This window comes from Schistocerca nitens, chromosome 6 (assembly GCF_023898315.1).
Source record: "Schistocerca nitens isolate TAMUIC-IGC-003100 chromosome 6, iqSchNite1.1, whole genome shotgun sequence".
Classification (NCBI taxonomy): domain Eukaryota; kingdom Metazoa; phylum Arthropoda; class Insecta; order Orthoptera; family Acrididae; genus Schistocerca; species Schistocerca nitens.
Genome location: NC_064619.1, coordinates 356,490,605 through 356,514,116, shown reverse-complemented (window position 1 = coordinate 356,514,116; position 23,512 = coordinate 356,490,605).

Here is a 23,512-nt window from a genome sequence, read left to right as displayed (position 1 = left end):
TATGGGATAAAGTAGCAGAACTTTCAGATCAGTTCACTAACTTATCTACAAAGGTAGATGATGATCTGAATGACACAACACCTGTAGCCTTCACTGACACTGAAGAGTATGAAGAAATTAGAAAATTCAAACAAAATCAAAATCAAATCAATACACAGTACAAAAGTGAAATCCGCGAAGTACAAGATCAGCTGACACAGGTAATACAAGAATTACGTATTTCAGAGGCCACTCGCGCTCCAATACGGGAAGAGGGACATAGAAATACGGAACAACCACAAAATAATAACACAGGACACTTCGGAAATTATGAAAGAAATTGGCAAGGCACACCGAATTTTGAGATGGAACCGCCGACACGACGTAAGAATGACCGATATGCTACTCGCCGACACGATGATTTTGACTATAAGCTGTTCATTACTACACGTAAATTCAAAACGTTTAAGAATTCTGCCAACGACATTCATCCACAAGCGTGGCTCCATCAATTCTCTCATTGTTTTCCTCCCAACTGGTCGTTAGAACACAGATTAGAATTTATGTGTGGCTATTTAGAGAATGAACCAGCTGTAAGAATGCGATCGGTCATTCACGATTGTCACAGTGAAGGAGAATTTTACCATGCCTTCCTCTCAGCATATTGGTCTCAAGCTACACAAGACCGAGTAAAACATAGCATCATAATGATGAAACATTTCGAACAATCCGAATTTTCCAGTCTTGTGAAATATTTTGAAGACATGTTGCACAAGAATCAGTACCTGTCAAACCCATACAGCCCCTCAGAACTCATCCGCACTTGCTTAATCAAATTACCTGAACATTTACGACATATTATTTTAGCAGGACGTTGCAAAGACGACATTGAAGCTTTTCAGGGACTGTTACAAGAACAGGAAATTGACACTGACAATCGCGGAACGCAGGAGCAAAACAATTACAGATCACATCCGTCGCAATTCCGCGATGAAAGAAATAATAACTGGACGCGACAAGGCTATTCTCACAACACAAATCGTGACCGAAACAGACACCACCCGTATAACAACCGTTGGCAGAGTAGTAATAATTACAGGGAAAGATCACCTCTCCGCGGTAATGACTATCACAGAGACAATCAGAGAAACAGACAATATGGGAACCAAAACAATTATTATTACGAGAGACAGAATAACTTTAGACGCAACGGTCCAGCGCGCAGTTACGATTCAGGGAGAAATTCTCCACCACTTAACCGACAAGAAAGAAACCACAGGAACTACCGACTTGACGATAGACGATAAGATCGTTAACGACAGACGTGAATTTCATCAGAACTGGCGGGATTCTAACAGAGCTGGGCCCTCTCGGCAAGGCGAATTTGTAGAAGTTAGGTCTCCTAATCCCAATAACAACGCGCGCCAACAAAGAGACAGACAATGACTAGCGCCGCAGGCACCCACGTGCGCCGGCCGGCTCAGAGAAAAATAACATAGAAGCTAACCTTGAGAAAAATTCCAGTGTTCTTTACCAACGTATACTGCATGATAATTGCGTTAAAGCTGAAACTCTGAGTACTTTGAAGAGTAAAAGATTGTACCACATTTCAAATGTAAAACCGTTTATAGAAAGATAATCTGCTTTTTAACTTAGTCTTTGCCATAAAATTTTTCACTTCACATTTCTAGTATGCTTTGTCAGACTTAAGGAACTGTTAACATGCAACAGTGTTTGAAGTTAAATATCCAGTCTAGAACCTAGGGAACATTTTTAAACAGAAATTACGATTGCATTGTTATAGTGAACAGACGACACAGTGTTGTATTTGTACATTCTTGCTTGTTAGTTGCACGATTACGTAACGACTATCAGCCTTCCATACTTAGAACATATACTTGTACTGCTAATGAGATTTTAATGCAACATTTTGGTTTACTTGAAAATACATTCTGGACTTAAAGTACTTTCTGTGAGATTCCAGATGACACAGTGGTTAGTTTATGTGACAGCTACACGATTTTATCACGACGCTACTAATGAGTGACAGTTTACAATGTTGCTTTTTCAGTGTTTCTGTTTTATATCTGCACATTTTTTCTGAATTATTCTGGAAAGTAAAACATGTTTTAGTAGTAACTTTTGTGGCATAGCAGCAATGAGACAGCCTTTTTCGTGGCACAACAATACGTTACTGTACAGTACTTTCTTCATCACGCCAATAAGCATAATAACTACGATATCTATTGCATGGGGGCTTAATTAAATGAAATGAAAATAATTTTAATTTTTGGTAGCTGTATGTCCGATTACGCTATGTCTCGTAAACGGTTGGCCCTGACTAGTATTATTACGCAATCTGACTGCATGAAACAACAACAAAGACTGAAATGGAAATTTTCATTAACACAATTAATTAATTAAGTCCCCAGCAACTATAAAACCTACGAAACCAAAGCACAAGTATAACTGTTCTGTGTGTGGAAGTATGACTCAACGTACGCATCTGGCACGGTTCTTCTTCAACAACACAAGAAATTTTAAATATCGTTTATACTGAATTAATTAAAGGAAATAGAAATACCATAATTACTCAAGAGAACCAGAATTACACTCTAATCCCAGAACACAAGCCAGATGCTTTGTTGACTGAACCTGTAATGAAGCATTATTTACGACATTAAATAATGAAAAATAAATCAAGTTTCGTTACCTTCATATATTGACCAAAATCACTCTAATCATTACAATATATCTCCACACCGACTCGCTATTACCACATCTCAACAAGAACTTTTCAGTATCACATCTCAGCAAGCACTCCCTACTAGCACATCTCAACAAACACTCTCTGCTACGAGTTCTTAACAAGCACTGACTACTACGAGTTCTCAACAACCACTGCCAGTGGAGGCGGCGGAACAATACTCTCTAGCGCGATCTCTGGCGCTGTGGCTCAGTGTAGCCACCTTTCATATGCCCTTCCTCCACAGGCTAGAATTTGATGGTATTTTTGCCAGCATTGGTGGTGAAAATACCACCAAATTCGTCAAAAAAAATACAGACAAAAATAAAAGATAATATTAATGCGTAAATATCATATAACTAGATAAAATTTTGGCTTTGCACTGACCTTTCGATAACCTAATATATAAAATACAGTAAGCAATACAAATTCCTTCATACATGTGACTTTACATAACAGTTTACACAAGTATTATGTGGTTAAACAGTTGAATAAATAGCGTCAGCAATGACGAATATGTGCAGGTAAGAGTCTCATAACTTTTCACAAACAGTAATACACAAAAAAATCAGTTTATACAAATATTCACATAAACGCTTACCATAGCTCAAGAAAAAGCAGTTGACAGTCCCAGCAGTAGCACCCAGCAATGGTCAACAGGTGCAAAAACCAACAAGTGACATTTTTTCAGTAGAAACAGTCCATCAGTGGCACCCAGCAATGTTGAACAGGTGCAGACACCAACAAGTAACATCTTTTCAGTAGAAACAGTCCATCAGTGGCACCCAGTAATGTTGAACAGGTGCAGACACCAACAAGTAACATCATTTCAGTAGAATCAGTTCCATCAGTGGCACCCAGCAATGTTAAGCAGGTGCAGACACCAACAAGTGACATCATCTCAGTAGAATCAGTTCCATCAGTGGCACCCAGCAATGTTAAGCAGGTGCAGACAGCAACAAGTGACATCATCTCAGTAGAATCAGTTCCATCAGTTGCACCCAGCGATGTTGAACAGGTGCTACAGCAACAAGTGACATCATTTCAGTAGAAGCAGTCTATCAGTGGCACCCAGCAATGTTGAGCAAGTGCAGACATCAACAGGTGACTTCTTTTCAGTAGAAGCTGTCCATCAGTGGCACCCAGCAATGTTGAGCAGGTGCAGACACCAACAAGTAACACAATTTCAGTATAAGCAGTTCCATTAGTGGCACCAGCGATGTTGAACAGGTGCAGATATCAACAGGTGACATCTTTTCAGTAGAAGCAGTCCATCAGTGGCACCCAGCAATGTTAAGCAGGTGCTGACAGAAGCAAGTGACATCATTTCAGTAGAAGCAGTCCATCAGTGGCACCCAGTAATGTTGAACAGGTGCTGACCGCAGTCCATAATATTCACTTTCACTAATCACACTGTTCATCAGCAGAAATTAAACATGTTCTAGTGGCACCAATCATGTAGAAAAAGTGCAAATAACAGTCCATAATATTCCCTATCACTAATCACACAGTTCATCAGCAGAAATTAAACATGTCCTAGTGGCACCAATCATGTAGAAAAAGTGCAAGTAACAGTCCATAATATCCCCTATCACTAATCAGTCAGTTAATCAAAGTTCATTAGCACGAATTATGTTGAACAAGTGCAGGTAACAGTCCATAATCTTCACTATCACTAATGAGACAGTTCAGTCATGAACAATAGTTTAAGTGCACACACAATTAACAAAATTATTATCAATGCTCTTACACTAAATATACAAATCATAATAAACACACAAATAATATCAGGTAGTTGTCATATTAACTATTACAGTACACAAATAACAGTAAACCTATAATATTTATGGGTGTCAGTGCAAGCCACAACAAACAAGTAAAATAATATTTAGGAGATAGGTTGGGATCACTTCTCTGGGATTATAAAAGGAAAACACACAAAACACACTCACTCATCTTTCATCCACATCTAGTGCTACTGTGTAGTTGAATAGTGTTAACTGTGTAAATGCAATTCTGTCAAAATTTTATGTTCATCATGTGTATCAAGTAGTAGTGGCAGAAATGTATAACCGTCAATAATAGTTAGTCAACGTCATAGTCATCATGTCAAGACCAATGTTTGCCAAGCCAGATCAAAATGTACGGTTGCTGAACAACTGTCAGTGAGCCAAGATATGCAAATGCTTCTTCTCTCAAAAAAAAGTATATACTGCTTAGTGATTTAACAAAGTGTGTGTGTAGGCAATCTTCTTTCTACCTGAGTGTTCTAGTCTGCCATCTTCATCCTCCTTGTCCCATATAGACCAACAAAAAAAAATATGCTCCTCACTTACTTTACCTCTTATCCACCAAAACTCCAATAATCATCAGCATCACATAATCTCAATACTTCTATAATACATCTTCAATACGTCGATATATATAAACCTCAGCACCAATATCATTTCACTTCCATAACAACTCTTTCCTCTAGTCAGTCTCCTCGAACAAGTACAGACAAAATCCTAGTGCAATTTCAATTCATCATCCCATACAATCCGAAGACACAGTGTCCACACACAACCTCTGTGTAATCCATCTGACCCAAATTTTCTACTCATTATAAATTATAAGATACATTTTGGTTCCTTGTCCATCATTAAATAAAAGAAATGCATACATGACCTCTAACAGACTTAGTTCGAATAACTCTCAGTAATTAAGTACGATTACGGAGTGTGAATGATCATAATATTTCACAGTGTGTACACCACTTCAAAAATTATGGCAAACAGAAGCAAACATGTGGAGTATTTCTTGTGTCAAGTGTCACTTCCTATTTCAATTACTCACGAAAAATGCAGTGTAATAACTGTCAATGGTCTAACCTAGTGTTGGTATGTCACGTCGTTAGCTTCCTTCCTATTAGCATAAATTTATACAGCTTCCATAAAACCTCCAGCTCATGTGACTTCTATGAAGTTTCTTGTACTAATGTCGTTCGTAGAATTATAGCAGTTCATTTTCTTATCTTAACAATATAAGGCACTGAGCGTAAGCAAAACATGCAATAGCGAGCAAATATACCAGTAGAGAACAGAATGTCAACAAGTGGATGCAGCACAATCCCTATAACGAGTCTCCGTCAAGCGAACAATCTATAATTAATACCATAGTGTGGCCTAAACTCCATGTACGTACACCTCATATCAGCATTTCTATATATAGCAAATTAAAGAATAGTTATGACAACAAAACAGAAGTGTGTAAATATGCAATCCATACGCACTGCAGCAAACATATATCTTACGTAATAAACAAGTCATTAGCATCATTCAGCATAAGCAAATAAATGTTCATATGTAATCTTAATAAGTAAACATGAAGGCGCAAGCAGATAAATCACAAAGTGTAACCTACATACCTAACTACAGTCAGCACAATTAATCAGGTGACAATTATAATTTAAATAAATAAGCACAGCAGGCACATAATAGAAAAATATGACATCAGTGAAAAAGCAGTGCAGCCAAGCGATGCATAATATATACAAATAACAAGCCTGTTCATTAATCAATCATCGTCAAAATCAGTAAATGTACACCAGCACGTCGCTTCACAAGTAAATTCATAGAACATGAAATTTAGCACAAAGTATGAGTCACGTAATCGCAAGCAGCAAATTACGTCTAAAGTACGTACCTAAGTGGAAATATGTTACCTGAAAAATAAACTCAATTAATAGTTACCCTTTTTAGTTTATTACTTTTTTTTCTTCAAAATTACATTCTTCCTGAAATTTTCTCCATAGCAAGTCGTCTTAACGTCGGACACGCACAGAATTTACCTGAAGGTCTTAAATATTTTACACAACCGTATCCTGAAAAATACTGAACGTTAATAACATAATTTATAAAGTCAGCATAGCTTTATACAGAATTTAGTCGGAGAAATTAGACTGTGTATTTGTTTACGTCTGTCGGTGCATTCGCACTGAGCGCTCGATCAGCTGTAGGCACGTGACGTAGAAAGTAATTGTTTGCGGTCAACGACTGCCTTGTGCGGCGCGCAGACTGACTGTTGCTTTGAGTATGTGCCGCCGCCAAAACACAGCGCGGTATCCTTGTATTCTCCGCATGTTTACATGTAGCTGTTAGTTTCTCTGAAGTATGTCATTCCACAAAAATTTTAACGTTTGATATATGATGTATTCCCTTAGAGCGCCGAGATTTAAGAGTTTCTACTTCAATAGTGTTATCATGAATAATTTTGCGAACTCTATATGGACCGTTATAAAGCAGAAAAGATTTGCGACATAAGCCTTTTCCTTTGTGAGACAAACGATGAGACGTAATTAACACCTTTTGACCGACTGACAAAATTTTTAAACGACCAGGACGCTTCGCTGATTTTTCTCTTCTAGCAGCCGCAGATGCAATATTTTGTACAGCCAGGTTGACAACTTCAGAATGCCGCAGGAACAATTTCAGAAATGCGATTAGTCGGTGTTTTGTTTTTTAATATCAATAGAGGCGGTAAAGAAGTTGAGTCATTTGGAAGTTCATTCAGAATGTTTTGAAAAATATGAAGATACTGATCCCAAGTTCTGTGATTCTGATGACAATAAAGACGGCACAATTTATTGATTTCCTTCATCCATCTTTCTGAATCATTAGATTGAGGGTGAAAAAGTGAAATAAAAATTGGTTTAATCTTACGACGCCGTAGAGTACGAAGCCAAATTTTAGAGCGAAACTGTGATCCATTATCTGATATAACCTTATCAACATAACCCACTTCTTTAAGAAAATGTTTCATGAAAGCATTAGATACTGAACGAGCTGTTGCTTTGCGTAAAGGTGTAAAACACACATATTTTGATGTCAATTCCACTGCTACGAAAATGTACGCAAAACCATTAGTAGAACGAACCACTGGACCGAACAAATCGACTGCAGCCATGTCCTTTAATTTCGCTGGAATGATAGGAAACAACGGTGCTCTGTGAGAAACAGTTGGCGGCTTAGCCTTTTGACATAATTTGCATTTGGCAAGAACAGATCGAATACGTTTTTCCATATTACTGAAGTAGCGATTTTCTCGTAATTTATGAAAGCATTTTCTGGGACCAAAGTGTGCATAACTGAAATGTGTAAACGAGGTGTGGCCAAATCATCCAATCTAACAAAGCGTCTAAGAAAATTACAGACACCAAGGAAACTACGAACATCACGTTTTGTGGAAGGACAGCATAATTACGAATAGCGTCTAGTTTCTCTGGATCAGGAAGAATACCTTCTGTAGAAATAATGTGACCGAGAAATTTCACCTGAGAACGACCAAATTCAGATTTTTCCAAGTTCACTGTAATGCCAACTCTTGCAAAGATACGTAATAATGAATCCAAAGTTTTGTTGTGCTCACTCCAAGAATGTTTAGCAATAAGAATATCGTCAACATATGAAGTAATATTGTCACGAAGGTAAACAGGTAAAATTTCATTTAAACTACGAATGAATGCTGCAGAAAATATAGTAAGTCCAAATGGTAATTTCCGAAGTCACTTTCGGGTAAAACAGTCATATCTGGTTAATCTTTAACTACTGTCTAGATAGATGGATACTAGAAGAGTTGTTTTTATAGATGCAAAGAATAGTGAAGGAGTAGGGAGCGGTGCAGAAAACTAAAAGGGAAATAGCACCACTACAGCTCGGGGCCCTGTGAACGCTACGGCACATATTCACTTAGTATAGTGAATCCCCTGAGGACGTTAATAGCTGCACATAAATTTCAGTTTGTGAATTAGTGGCAAATTTGGCGGAAGTGCGTACATAAATTGATCTAACCATGAACATGGATGTATGTCATTCTTAGAATTGCGGAAGATCTTAAATTTCCGAACAGTCAAAAAGTGTTTATAGTCAAAGTTTTCGCCTCGTGGCGACAAAGACCTACCGCGTCTGTCCCAGTTTGAATGTCGATTATTGTCAAGTTCGCGCGCCTGGTGCTCTCTTGTTGCATCCCGTAAATGAAACAAATTATTTTCTTCAAACCCCTCTGCTATCTGTGATTCCAAATTTCTTTCGCTGTCTTTTCCTACAATTCCCCCTTCAATTTGTTTGACTTGCTTTCGTAATGCCTCAACTTCCCTTTTCACGCGTTCATTAAATTTATCCTGATTTTCAACATGCTTATTTATGTTCTGGTACTCTTCGGTTTCTGCAAATGGTAATGGAGCTGTATCATCCGAATCTCTGTCCCCATGTAAACTAAGACTTGTCAATTTATCTGAAATCTCCTCAACTCTTTCCGATAAGTCACCTATTTTTTCTTTCTATTTATTTACGTCTTCCGTAAGTGTCGCGACTCGGGTTTCAGTGTTGACACATTTGGTAGTTAACTGTTCATATTGTTGTGTTAGATTATTTATTCTGTCATTTGGTACGGATTCCTTGATTCTCTCAAATATTTCTTCCTTATCGTGTGCACATTGTAAATTTAACTCTGATAATTGCTGCACTATCACGCGATCTCTTTCCTTCTGTTCTCTATCCTGTTCCCTTTGTCTAATCTCTACTGCAATTAATCTATTATTGTGAGCATTCAAAATCGGTTGTACTTCTTCTCTGATTTCTTTCTTTAATTCATCTTTCATGTTTTTGAAACATGTCCCTATTCGTGAGTCTAACCGTGTTTCCATTGTTCCCATCTGTGTTTTTAATTCAGATCCAAACCGTGTTTCCATTGTTCCCATATCAGTTTTTAATTCAGATCGTAAAGTTCCCATCTCTGTTTTAATTGTTCCTATCTCTGTTTTAAATTCAGATCGAAACTGCTCCATTGTTCCCCTATCTGTTTTTAATTCAGATGGTAACTGTGATCCCAAATTTAATATTGCACCCATCAACTGCTCCATATTAAATGGTTCAAAATTCTTTTCGCCCCTAACATTTCCCGCAAAACTAACTTCCTTCTGCATAGCCATAAAGCTATCTGTGTTCGATACTATTTCAGAATCGTCTATCGTTAATCTCGTATTCTGTGAATTTTCTAATTGAGAAAAATTTTGAAATGGTTCCGGACTATTTTCCCGACTTATTACATTGTTTTCCACTTCATTATTCATCATACTGTTCTCCTGTGTTGGCGAGTTCGCCATGTCAACAATTTCGTCATTATGACTATCCATCATTTTTGCCTTTTTCATCGATCACGTAATCATTTACAAAATGTACAAAACTCGTCACTATATGAAAATTACACACAATGGCACTTTATCTCCAACAATACCATTCACACGAAATGTCTCCCTCAAACACGATTAATCGAACAATTGAAATAATTGCACTAATTGTCAAACCCATAGACAAGACAACAGAAATGAAATTTTGCAAAAAAAATACCATTAGAAGAATGACAATTACCAAATCTACACATGCAATATAGACTACAATTACTAAACTACAAATTACTACAACAATACTACTGTCTACTACTTTTACAATCAGAAGAATTCCAAGGGACGATCCTAAGCAGCGGTCGCCATGTGCATGGGGGCTTAATTAAATGAAATGAAAATAATTTTAATTTTTGGTAGCTGTATGTCCGATTACGCTATGTCTCGTAAACGGTTGGCCCTGACTAGTATTATTTCGCAATCTGACTGCATGAAACAACAACAAAGACTGAAATGGAAATTTTCATTAACACAATTAATTAATTAAGTCCCCAGCAACTATAAAACCTACGAAACCAAAGCACAAGTATAACTGTTCTGTGTGTGGAAGTATGACTCAACGTACGCATCTGGCACGGTTCTTCTTCAACAACACAAGAAATTTTAAATATCGTTTATACTGAATTAATTAAAGGAAATAGAAATACCATAATTACTCAAGAGAACCAGAATTACACTCTAATCCCAGAACACAAGCCAGATGCTTTGTTGACTGAACCTGTAATGAAGCATTATTTACGACATTAAATAATGAAAAATAAATCAAGTTTCGTTACCTTCATATATTGACCAAAATCACTCTAATCATTACAATATATCTCCACACCGACTCGCTATTACCACATCTCAACAAGAACTTTTCAGTATCACATCTCAGCAAGCACTCCCTACTAGCACATCTCAACAAACACTCTCTGCTACGAGTTCTTAACAAGCACTGACTACTACGAGTTCTCAACAACCACTGCCAGTGGAGGCGGCGGAACAATACTCTCTAGCGCGATCTCTGGCGCTGTGGCTCAGTGTAGCCACCTTTCACTATACGCAAAGCATTTCACTTTTGTGTATCATGAGGTAAGTACATTGACTTCTGCAGAACTTAGCTTTCGGAGGACGATAACTACGACACTTCCACAGATATTATGTTGCAACAAGACGCACATTTAGCGCTACAGGACACGTATTTGAGTGATTAATTTCGCACTTAAAACATTTATTTTTTTAAGACATTTGAAGTACAATGATACAAGGGTTTTCCGTGATATATTTCATTCCATTGCTGTAATCTGTAATACCTGAGGGTATAATTACATTAATCCTCAGGGGGGTACACGCCTACTTTGTGTACCATGTGTATGGCAAGCACAAGGAGCCCTAGCTAATATGGTATTTGCTTATACAACTTTACACATCGGTACCATATTTCTGTAACACACGAATTACACAGCTATCTGATCATTTAACTGAGAGATAAATATTTTTTTTAATACATCAGTGACACAGGTTTACGCAATTACACAGTTGGATACCTTCACACTTATGAAATTGTATTTTGTCTGTACTTTGTGAAATGTTCATATTTTTTCGGAACCATTGTGAGAGCTCTGAATGATTTATTTGGTATGGGATCATGATTTTAAAGTACGTTGGAGGTAGATGACACTATTGAAATGAGCAGAGAATATTTTTTTAGGATTTGAAATTATTGCAGAAAGCTACGACGATTTTGAGATTGACTGAGGTGTTATGATGTTATTTTTACGACGACGATGTGTATTATGCTTTTGAGGTATGTTTATGATCAATGAGATGATGCTATATCAGGAATCTGATTATGCTATGTAACTACATGAAATATTGAAGATGTGTTGATGATTATGAATATGTACATGTGTAATAAAGTAAGGACTAAGGAGTAGTGGTTAGGGACTCTGATTTATGAAAAGAATGTTGGAAACCAAGAATCGTACTTTAAGAGTTATAAAATGTGTGTATATGCGTGAATGTATCACAATGCTGGCGAAAATTTTTTGGACACTGTTATATTCATAAGATTTTGTTTCTACACATTTGTAACCAAATTCTCAACCTGTGAATTTTTTTATATTAGACTGCCACTGTAGCGGAAACTGCTGTCGTAAATATTTCAGTAAGAAAGGTAAGTGACCATGACGTAATGCGTTGCGAGCGGCCAGGTGTGCCAGCCGCCTGGAGAAAAAGCCATTAGGTGGAGAAAAAAAAAGAGGCCATTAACCTTGCTTCTGCCATTCCTTTGTAGAAAGCATCGCAAAAACGACACGGTCGAACTTGAAAACATATGATTACACTGTGGAGCTCTTAATTTATGATATTTACAGAAATGCCTAATGAAATGACGAGAAATATTTTTACATCTGCACACCTGATTATGACAAGCGTCTTTCTCGAGAATTGAGAGAATGTTAACTGCCTTATGAAATGCCATATGGCTAATGAATGATGTTTCATGCCGTCCTTTGTACATATTTGCTCATTTTCTTTAATATCTAGTTTCTAGCTGCACTTCAGCATTGGTTAAAATAAAATTTAATATATGTACTAATATAGTTATTTTATGCCTACAGATCCAGTCAATAAGAAATTTATGATCTACTTCCAAGAAAACGAGGGCACATAAATAGACATTTCCCTTCACAGGAATTGCATAAATAATTTCTTTATGATTTAGTAACTTATCTGCTAGTGTAAGTTCTCGTGATGCATCACTCTAGTGTTAAGATGTGACATAGGTATTAGACATGCCCACTTTTAGTGTACTACTTTTTCTGCTTGAGCTATGTCATGTTTAGGTATAAGATATTTCATTTTCTGCTTCTGCTTGCCAGGCATAGTGCTATTAAATTTCACTTTGCATTACTCTGTTAATCTAGTTATGCTACTGATTTATTTTTCTTGTTTGCTGCTCATTGCCTTATATTGGTTGTAATTTATGCTGCTTGCTTCGCCATTTGTATTTTTGATCATTGGTGTTTGTGTTAGTTGTTTTGTGCTGCTGCATTGCCTCGTCCCTTAGTTTAGCATCTGAGCTCAGTAGATTTAAGTTAGCTTAAGAAGGGGTAGACTATAGAAGAGAATGAGTTGCGATGAATTGGAAGAAATGCATTGAGAAGTTAAACAAAAAAAGTACAGAAAGCAGGTATAGATAGGACTTTTTGGGAATAATGATGAACGAAGGGAGATCTCCATGCAAAATACTGCAGTAAAACAAACCCTGTCCTTTCCTTTTGTGTCATCCCTCTATATGTTTGTGTACCCTTGTGTATTTGTATTTTTCCTGTCTTTATGTGTTTAGCTGATGAGAGCTATGTTGTAGAATTTTCCTAATACTATGTTATTTACTTTGTAAACATGTTGAGACATTATTTATTCTGTTTTGTTGCTCATATGTGAAGGTGATGTTTCAAAAGTTATTCTGATCTTTATGTATGTACTCATGTCATAATTCCTGTAACGCTGATGTATATGTTTATTTTGATTCTTTTGTAAAGCCTGTCTTACTACAAATGTTATCTGTATTGTTATGTTCTTCAATGATGTATTTTGTACCGTTGTTATTGTATTCTTATGTTATAAAATTGTAATTGACACCAGTTCATCAAATTAAGTAACTTGTAAGGTACATTTCACTGCACACGTTTCTGTTGGTCATAGTATATGGACAATATGTGAGAAGTAGGGACTGTTAATGTTTGCACGTGTGTTAATAATTCAGCAAGGGACTGGATAACAGCATTGCTGGTTCTAAGGACAATTCAAAAAAAAATTGTGAGTGCACAAGTGGTGGTTTATGGACTTGCTATATTCTCCGCAAGACTCTTTGATGGTGATTGTGCACCTGCACAGTCGCAACAGATGGCTGCTGGCCATCTCTACAAGGACTGCAGAGGGTCTGCACCTCTGGTGGCCCACCAGTACCATTATCTCTACAAGGACTGCAGTGGGTCTGCGCCTCTGGTGGCCCACCAATACCGTAATCTCTACCAGGCCTACAGTGAGTCAGCGTCTTTGCTGACTCACCAGTACCATTATTTCTACAAGGACTGCAGTGGGTCTGCGGCTCTGGTGGCCCACACATACCGTACTCTCTACCAGGACTACAGTGGGACTGCTCTGTGATGACCTACCAAACGATATTCTTCAAAACTTCGATTGACTCCGCTGTGGGTTTGCTCTGTTGTGGCCCATTACCTGTCAGTATGTCAAGAGTCAGCACTGTCTTTCCGTTGGAAGTACAACACTACTTCTTCAAGACTGCATGGAAATCCACTACTTCTGTATGCAATTTCTTTTACTAATGAGACTTTGTGAAAAAAAAACTCTAATTACTATTATGATGAATGATCAGGACTATCTTTATGGACTGTGAGAAAATTTTAGCTTTTGACCAACATTGTATCAATAAGTGTGTGTATTTGATTTCTTTGTTATTGTAATTACGATTATGAAAAATTTTAACAAATATGTGTTGCCCAGTGCCCAAAACAATTTGTAAAATTTTTTGTGGGGAGCATGGGGCTATGTAAGTAGGCTGTTTACGTTTTTTTATTGGTAACGCCACCTCTGTATGAAAATCACTGGCTGTGCTGTGTGCAGTCTGTGGCTGCTTTGCATTGTTGTAATACTCGCCATTGTAGTGTTAGGCAGCTGGCTGTGAACAGCGCGTAGCGTTGCACAGTTGGAGGTGAGCCGCCAGCAGTGGTGGATGTGGGGAGAGAGATGGCGGAGTTTTGTAATTTGTCATGAACTGCTATATATATTGTGACTATTAAGGTAAATACAGTGTTTGTTCTCTATTAATATCTTTCATTTGCTAACTATCCCTATCAGTAGTTAGTGCCTTCCATAGTTTGAATCTTTTATTTAGCTGGCAGTAGTGGCGCTTGCTGTATTGCAGTAGCTTGAGTAGCGAAGATTTTTGTGAGGTAAGTGATTTGTGAAAGGTATAGTTTAATGTTAGTCAGGGCCCATTCTTTTGTAGGGATTATTGAAAGTCAGATTGCGTTGCGCTAACAAAATATTGTGTGCCAGGTTAAGCCCAGTCACGTGTATAAATGTTCAAAAAGGTGACGTTTCAATATCTAATGCCGGCATAGGGAATCATGCTATTAAAATTGGCGAAAACAGTTCATAAACCCCGCAGTCACGTTCGGAGATAATCTGAGGTAAACACATCTGACGGACGGTTTGAGTCTGTCCAACACTGTACGTGGGTATCTAATTTAGAAAGGCAACTGCTCACGAAAAGTCCCAGTTTCGAATTCAGCAATAATTTTTAATACTGAATATTTTAACCTTATAGCAAACATTCAATACGATATTTACTGGGTGACAGTTATTGAATTATATAAAAAAAGGTAAATTAGTTACAAACAACAGCGTGCAAAAACTTTTCTAGCGTGTAAATATGACTGCATATATTCGGATTTAGTTTATGACATGTTCGATATAACTGCCATCATTGGCGATGATGTGGCGCAAACGAATAGCGAAATTCTGTATGACCCGCTGAAGTGTCGGAACATCGATGCTATCGATGAGTTCCTGAATGGCTGTTTTCAGCTCAGAAATGGTTTTGCAGTTATTGCTGTACTCATTGTCTTTAATACAGCCCCACAAAATGTAGTCGCATTTGTTCAGATCCGGATAATATGGCGGCTAATCGAGGCCCAAGCCAGTGGCCGCCGGGTACTCCATAGCCAGAATGCGGTCCGCCAAGTGCTTCTTCAGGACACAAAACTCTCTCCTGCTTCGATGGGGTCGAGCTCCAATTTGCATGAAGCACATCTTGTAGATATCAGGGTCACTTTGGATAATGGGGATGAAATCATCTTCCAAAACCTTTACGCACCCTTCGGTAGCCACCGTGCCATCAGGGAATATCGCACCGGTTATTCTGTGACTGGAAACTGCACAGCACACAGTCACCAGCTGATGGTGAAGAGACTTCTCGATCTCGAAATGCAGATTCTCAGTCCCTCAAATGCTTCAATTTTGCTTACTGACGAACTCATTCAAATGAAAGTGTTCTTCGTCGCTAAACCAAACCGTACAGCTCGTGCTAATTCCCATCATACCCCGCGGCCAACCGTGCAGTTTAAACGTCCTAACGCAAACCGTTCAGAAGCTATGATGATCTTAATTCATATAGTTCAGTAACTGCCATCCTGTGTAATGTGCTGCATGGTCTTGTAACGCTCAGGAGCCTCAATATTTTCTCTCATGTTGGATGTAGCTGAATTAGATTTGTTGCCATTACAATAGGTTATTTAGCTTGATTTTTGTGAATAATAGGTATCTCCTTCGTAAATTTCGAACAAAACTGTATACCGCTACTTCCCATGGCTTTGCCTCAACTTGTCCGCTGGCTGAGGCCCAAAATCATGTTGAGAGGGAAGTGCCGTGTGTGCGTGTGTAACATGACTAGCGATACCGTAGCAGCATACATCAATGCTGTTATTTACATAGTTACTTGTTACGTAGGTCATATTGAAGATAAACGTTATGTTGTAGGGCGTGTTAGCTGAAAAGAATGGTACACAAATTTTGAAAATGGGTTCTAAAATATTTATATGCGTTGCCTATACATATTTTTTCTGCATATACGGATAATTATTTTTATTCGAGAATTCCTCAACGACATAGAAAGACATTGCTATACTATCAAAGAGATTTAAGGTTGCATATTTCGCTGTTTTCTGTGCCACATATGGATTCGTTGAAGATAATAATCCAATTTTCCTTCTAGTATTGTACATGTCAGTATCTCTTAATGGTAATTATTTTGAGACTGAAAGTTATGACAGGTCTGCCACATACTTTCATAAAAAACGCACGAATAAAAACTTAGAATTTTCTAGGCTTCTTATTATTTATTGTTGGTACTCTAGGTCAACATGACGAGATCCATTTGACAGTCAAAACGGTATGAGATCCGCTTTTTTTTCCCCCAAGCTTACAGCTGGAAAATTTGTGAAAATGCAGCCTGTAAATTTCATCTACTATTCTAACTGTTCATGCTTGTTTGTTCGGCTTCACAACAATGCTTGTATCATCTGAAAACCGGACACATTCTGACAACCGATTCAAATAAAATGATTACTCATTAATGTAAATCAAGAACAGTAGTAGGCCAATGATGGAGGTTTTTGGGTCTGCCATTGTAATGGTTTCTTCACTTGGAGATGATATGACCTCAAAATAATATTACCTTCTGTATTATGTTTCTTGAATGGTCACTAAACTCATCATATGTTGATCCACGTGTCCCACAAATTTTTTTTTATATATCTTGCCGAACATACCTTCGGTAAGTCACAGAAGAATCCAACATGATATTTTATTATTTAAGGATCTTATTTTGTGTTCATTAACAATAAGGGGCCGTCCAATGAAAACTGGACAGACTGGAAAAAAGTGAGTAAACTGTTTACCATCTTAAAAGCAATTGCCGCGCGGGATTAGCCGTGCGGTCTAGGGCGCAGCAGTCATGGACTGTGCGCCTGGTCCCGGCGGAGGTTCGAGTCCTCCCTCGGGTATGGGTGTGTGTGTCTGTTCTTAGGATATTTTAGGTTAAGTAGTGTGTAAGCTTTGGGACTGATGACCTTAGCAGTTAACTCCCATAAGATTTAAAGAAAAAAAGCAAGTGGCGCAAGAATTAATAAATGTATCACACTGTGAGAGATTACGTTTAATGCCTTCATGGAAAAATGAAATAATGATCAGTTTACTTACTCTGTCGGAGCAGGTATTATGAGCCCACAACGTTCGTGGAGTCTTGAAACCTGCACCTATCACCGCCACCGCCTATTATCTTGAAAGCGTCTGATGACGGTCTCATGCTGACCGAAGCCAGTCACGGTTTGAATAAATGTTTTAATGCGGTCGACACTACACGTAGTCCATTTTTAAAGTAACTAATATGTGTCTCATACTTGTTGCAATCGAGTTTTCCCAAGCCACGTGTATTTTACCTATATTTAATGTACTGAAGACGTATTGTTACACATATTTGACATGCGTTCGTAGCGAATTTCACCATACCGTTTCATTTTCACTCAGTTCAATGGTTATGATGTCACATCTTCTGAGCTATGTGTCGTTCATTGATATAATTTTGCTATCAGATTCAGTGGTATATATGAATACTGTCTCCAAAACGAGTCGTGAATACAGTTAGTAGCACGGAGGTCAAAGTAAGATGCCATGCTAAATTCGGCGGTTTTACTGCATGAACAGCGAAAATTTAGTAAACGATGAACGTCTTTCCTTTCATCATTTTGTGGGGGTTGTCAGCGAGAAAAAGTTTCGTAAAGGTTTTATATTACGTACAATGTTTGTTGCAAGTCACAAGCCACTAAGTGCACTCATTATCAAATACTGCATTAGTAAAGTATGGATTTTTGTGCGTCGTGGGCTACACAGCTTTTTCACCGCCGCCCACATCCCTTAGATACGTAAATGGTTCTTTCCACTACAGCAATCCTTTCCAGACAACGATATGTCTGCCACGTTAGGTTGAATCGCTTCAGTTGTTTAGAAGGGAATATGAAACACACATACATATGTACACCTAGCCATTTTTATAATATTATGGAAACGACCGCTCACGTTAAAAAGTAAAATTCCTCGATTACTAGTTTTTAAAGTTGAGTCTCGAACAGAGCAGAAATTGCCGACACGCACTCTAGAGCAATGATAAACAGTAAAAGTTAATGACACACAAATAGATGGTGTCTAATCTGTGTTACGCTTAGCGTAAAATGTGGGCAGTGCTGCTACGGGGTACCCCAACTGTGCGTTAATGCGTTGCCCATAGCTTGTGACATAGAGATAAACCACCTGACTTCAGCCGACAGTTTACGATGTCCATCGGTAGTCCTCACTCGCCCGTCATAATCTCCCTGTTTCAAGTAATGCAGTAAGCAGAGACACTTGCATGTTACAGTGACTACTTTATCCCCTGCAGCGAAAATTTAGCACTTGGAACAGATGGTCGAATTTTCTTGATAATTCTACTGTCATCTTATTATGACCCTGCTATTGATTCAGAGAAGGATTCAAATTTAAATACTTGGAAGTAATTTTGTTTTCTAAATTAATAATTATCCATTTATGAAACTTCTTTTTCTTTTGGTTTTATCCCGTACCTGCCTAGGGTCGGCATGGTTGTTACCGGATTTGTCATTGACATTGTCGTCAAGCGCTTACCCCTAGGACGCAATTTGTGTACCTCAACTGTTCTTCTCCGAGAAAGGCGCTAATAGTTCTACATACATCAAAAAAAAGTTTTGCCTCATCTCCGTTCCCAGACTCCTGAAGATAGACATTGACTGTGGATATTGTATCACAGACACAGTCTCTTTGTTCAGAGATGTCACTAGACCCACCCAAAGATGTAAACAAGCATGCATGAAGGAGGTACACGGCTCGTGTTGTCTGCAGTTCAAAAATGCCTAGACGATGAATACCGCGGTTCGATCGCGTCTGCATTGTTATTTTGTGCCAGGAAGGGCTCTCAACAAGGGAAGTGTCCAGGCGTTTTGGAGCGAATCAAAGCGATGTTGTTCGGATATGGAGGAGATACAGAGAGAAAGGAACTTTCGATGACATGACTCGTTCAGGCCGCCCAAGGGCTACTATTGCAGGGGATGACCGCTTCCTACGGATTATGGCTCGGAAGAACCCTGACAGCAACCCCACCGTGTTGAATAATGCTTTTCGTCCAGCCACAGGATGTCTTGTTACGACTCAAACTGTGTGCAATAGACCACATGATGCACAACTTCACTTCCGACGTCCATGGCGAAGTCCATCTTTGCAAAGACGATACCATGCAGCGCGGTACAGATTGGTCCAACAACATGACGAATGGACCGCTCAGGATTGGCATTACGTTCTCTTCGCCGATGGGTGTCGCATATGCCTTCAAACAGACAATCGTCGGAGACGTGTTTGGAGGCAACCCAGTCACGCCGAACCCGTCAGACACACTGCACAGCGAGTGTAACAAGGTGGAGGTTCTCTGACTTTTGGGGTGGCATAATGTGGAGTGACCTACTATGCTGGTGGTCATGGAAGGCGCCGTAACGTCTGTACGATACGTGAATGCCATCCTCCGACCGATAGTGCGCCCTATCGGCAGCATATCGGTGAGATATTCGTCTTCATGGACGACAATTCGCGCCCCCATCGTCCACATCTTTTGAATGACTTTCTTCAGGATAACGACATCGCTCGACTAGAGTGGCCAGCGTGTTCTCCAGACATGGACCCCACTGAACATGCCTGGGATAGATTGAAAAGGCTGTTTATGGACGACGTGACCACCAATCACTCTGATGTATTTACGCCGAAGCACCGTTTAGGAGTGGAACAATTTGAACCAACAGTGCCTTGATGAACTCGTGGAGAGTATGCCACGACGAATACAGACATGCTTCAGTGCAAAAGGACGTGCTATTGGGTAGTAGAGGTACCGGTGTGTACAGCAATCTGGACCACCACCTCTGAGGGTGTCGCTGTACGGTGGTAGAATATGCAGTGTGCGGTTTTCATGAGCAATACAAATGGCGAAAATGATTTTTATGTTGATCTCTACTCCAATTTTCTGTACAGTTTCCAGAACTCTCGAAACCGAGGGGATGCAAAACTTGATGTTTGATGTGATTATAAATGTTGGCGAAACATGTACAGGGGCGGGATGTGGGTACCAGCCCGGTATTCCCGTAGGCAATAGTGAGAAAGTGCCTGAAAACCACATCCATGCTGGCCGGCACATCGGCCCTCGTCGTTAGTCCATCGAATATGATCTAGGGCTGGGGCGCCTCTCCGAATCCTAGAAACAGCGTGATAACACTCGCGCAGATATATGGGAGGGTGTTTAACATACGGTATGCAGATACTCCAATAAATGTGGGTTTTGGTGCTAAGAGAGAGAAGAGAACTACCGTTCTTTCACAGATCAATCCTTAAAGTACCTGCAATCTGAACTAGCACTTCATATTCGAGCTCTGTATAAATTTTCCGTAGCACTTCTTTAGCACAACACAAGCAATAAAAAGCGACTAGATGTGAGAATTTAGAATTCTCAGGTATATAAAGTTCTCTATTGCATTATATGCTTATCCCACAGAACAAATTAACGTTATACTGTACCTGTTATTGTGTGAATTTTGTATAAGGGGTACGCCAGTCAGGCCAAATCGCCATGAGCGTCGAACAATTATCGCACCGACACACCGGGCTGAAGAGACCCGTTTGGTAAGACACCGTGTATTGCAGCGTAAATGAATTTGTAACTGTCCGGTGCACATCCTCGTCCAACAGGAATCGTCGACCGTTCAATGTCTTTTTTAATCCACCGCAGGTGTGATAATCGCATGGGGAGAGATCAGGACGGTTGCTCGAGTGTCACCGACTTTAATTGGCGTAACTTCCGCCTTATGACGTTTGCGATAGCGGGACGCGCGTTGTCATGAAACAGCGGCATCCCCTGTCGACAGACATGCTGCCACATACACAGTATTCATTGCCCAATGAAAGCCTACCGGTCTTTGTCTCTCAGCAGCCAAGAAAAGAGCAACAGCACTTTGGTGCTATTTGGACGCATTTGGTAATAATGTCGCTATAATTGTCGTCTTCAAATTTGCAGCATGCACGTCGGAAACACATAAATGCCACAGTAATACTATGCCTATATATATCCGTGATTATATACCCGCATACGAGCCGCCCTAAGTTGCATATACGCTCAGCAACACCCTCAGGCGGAAACGTTTTGATTGACCCTTACATCTCTTGCTATTTTCAAAAACGTGACAAGTTTGTGATAGCTGTAAGAGAGCTGTAGTGTGCACGGAACAGTTATGGCAACAGTGCAAGCAGTAGAAGCAGCTCTCTGTAGGGCACGAATGTAGTGTAACCGGTTTGAAAGCAAGGTAACAAGCGTTCATTGGCACCAGCGAGACCTGCCCCAACGTTGGGTGAGGTCAGCAGGCACGTAGCCTCAGCGTCAAGGCGTGTGTTGCTCTTTAACCTTTCAAATGTCCTCTGGCTCCTCATGCAGTTAACCTCGTCTCGTCAGGATAATTCTCATGGGCAATGAAAAATAATCAAATAGTATAGAGAGACTCGGGACTATCTCGTGACCACAGGTAGGAACATTTGAAAATAGAAAAAGCAACATGTAACGTTAAGACGGCAAACGTAATAACTATAGGTTTGTTTTGATGCCCTCACTTGTGGTAATCAGTCAACAGGTCCAAATTCTGAAGATATACTACAGTGTGTAGTAGAGCAATGGAACAGTACAATTGTAAAATTGTTCTGCATAAAGCAGAATCCATAACAATTTGTGATCTCTTGCAAGTCTACTTCTGGTCGATTAGTATAACAAACCCATTAAACAGGTCAGGCAAATTATCTTTTGAAATACTTGATACTGGAAATAAATTAGAAAACATTTGTTGTAGTGTGAGGTACAGTAAATAAAGCTCCCAAGTTTCTGCGGGGCTGAGCCGTGGATACTCACTGGAAAGGAAAATGTAAAAGTCCCTTCCTCTGAGATGCGATTTCTTCGAAGAGCTGCGGTGTGATATCGGGTTAGAGCAGCACGAAAAGAATTGAAGATATAGGGCAGAATACCAGCTTAAGTAGCATATCGTCAAATTGGAGATCACGTTCAAAAATGGCTCTGAGCACTATGGGACTCCACTTCTGAGGTCATTAGTCCCCTAGAACTTAGAACTAGTTAAACCTAACTAACCTAAGGACATCACAAACATCCATGCCCGAGGCAGGATTCGAACCTGCGACCGTAGCAGTCTTGCGGTTCCAGACTGCAGCGCCTTTAACCGCACGGCCACTTCGGCCGGCGGAGATCACGTCTTGAACAGGTGAACTATAATAATTTCCCAAAAACTGGTCAAGAGGAATTCACAGGGGGGACAGGAAAGATAGAACGGTCAGGTTTCAAGTTCAGAAAGGACCTAGGGGCCTAAGATGATGGGGATGGTAATGATGTTTAGATCCTGATGATGATTTTGATCAAGGTGACAACCATGCGGGAAACTCTATAAAACCAAAATTGTAATAATCGCTGAAGACTACATCGTGATAACGAAAACTGCAGATTTAACATCATTTATTGAAAAATGAGTGGTATCGATTGACAATCTGTGAGCAGATAGATCGGAAGAGAAGAACGTATGACTGAAGGAGCAGGATTAGCGCAGGAAAGTGCTATCCTAGTGCTTGAAGGCTTCTTCAGAGTACCTAGTCACATTACGGCCGTATCAGTTTGGTTTCGATGATACGGAAAAATATTTCAACTCAACAGCAAAAATGAGAATAGGTACAGGAAGTAAATACAGTAACGAAAATAAGAGCTCTTCCAAGAATTCCTTCGGACATGTCTCTAAATGGAAACCCGCAGTGGAAACAAGAAGCAAGCAGCCGATCACCTTTCTATGGGATGCGGCGCAGCCCGATGCAATCCAAAAGGGATCAGGCCTACAGAAAGGCTTTTACAC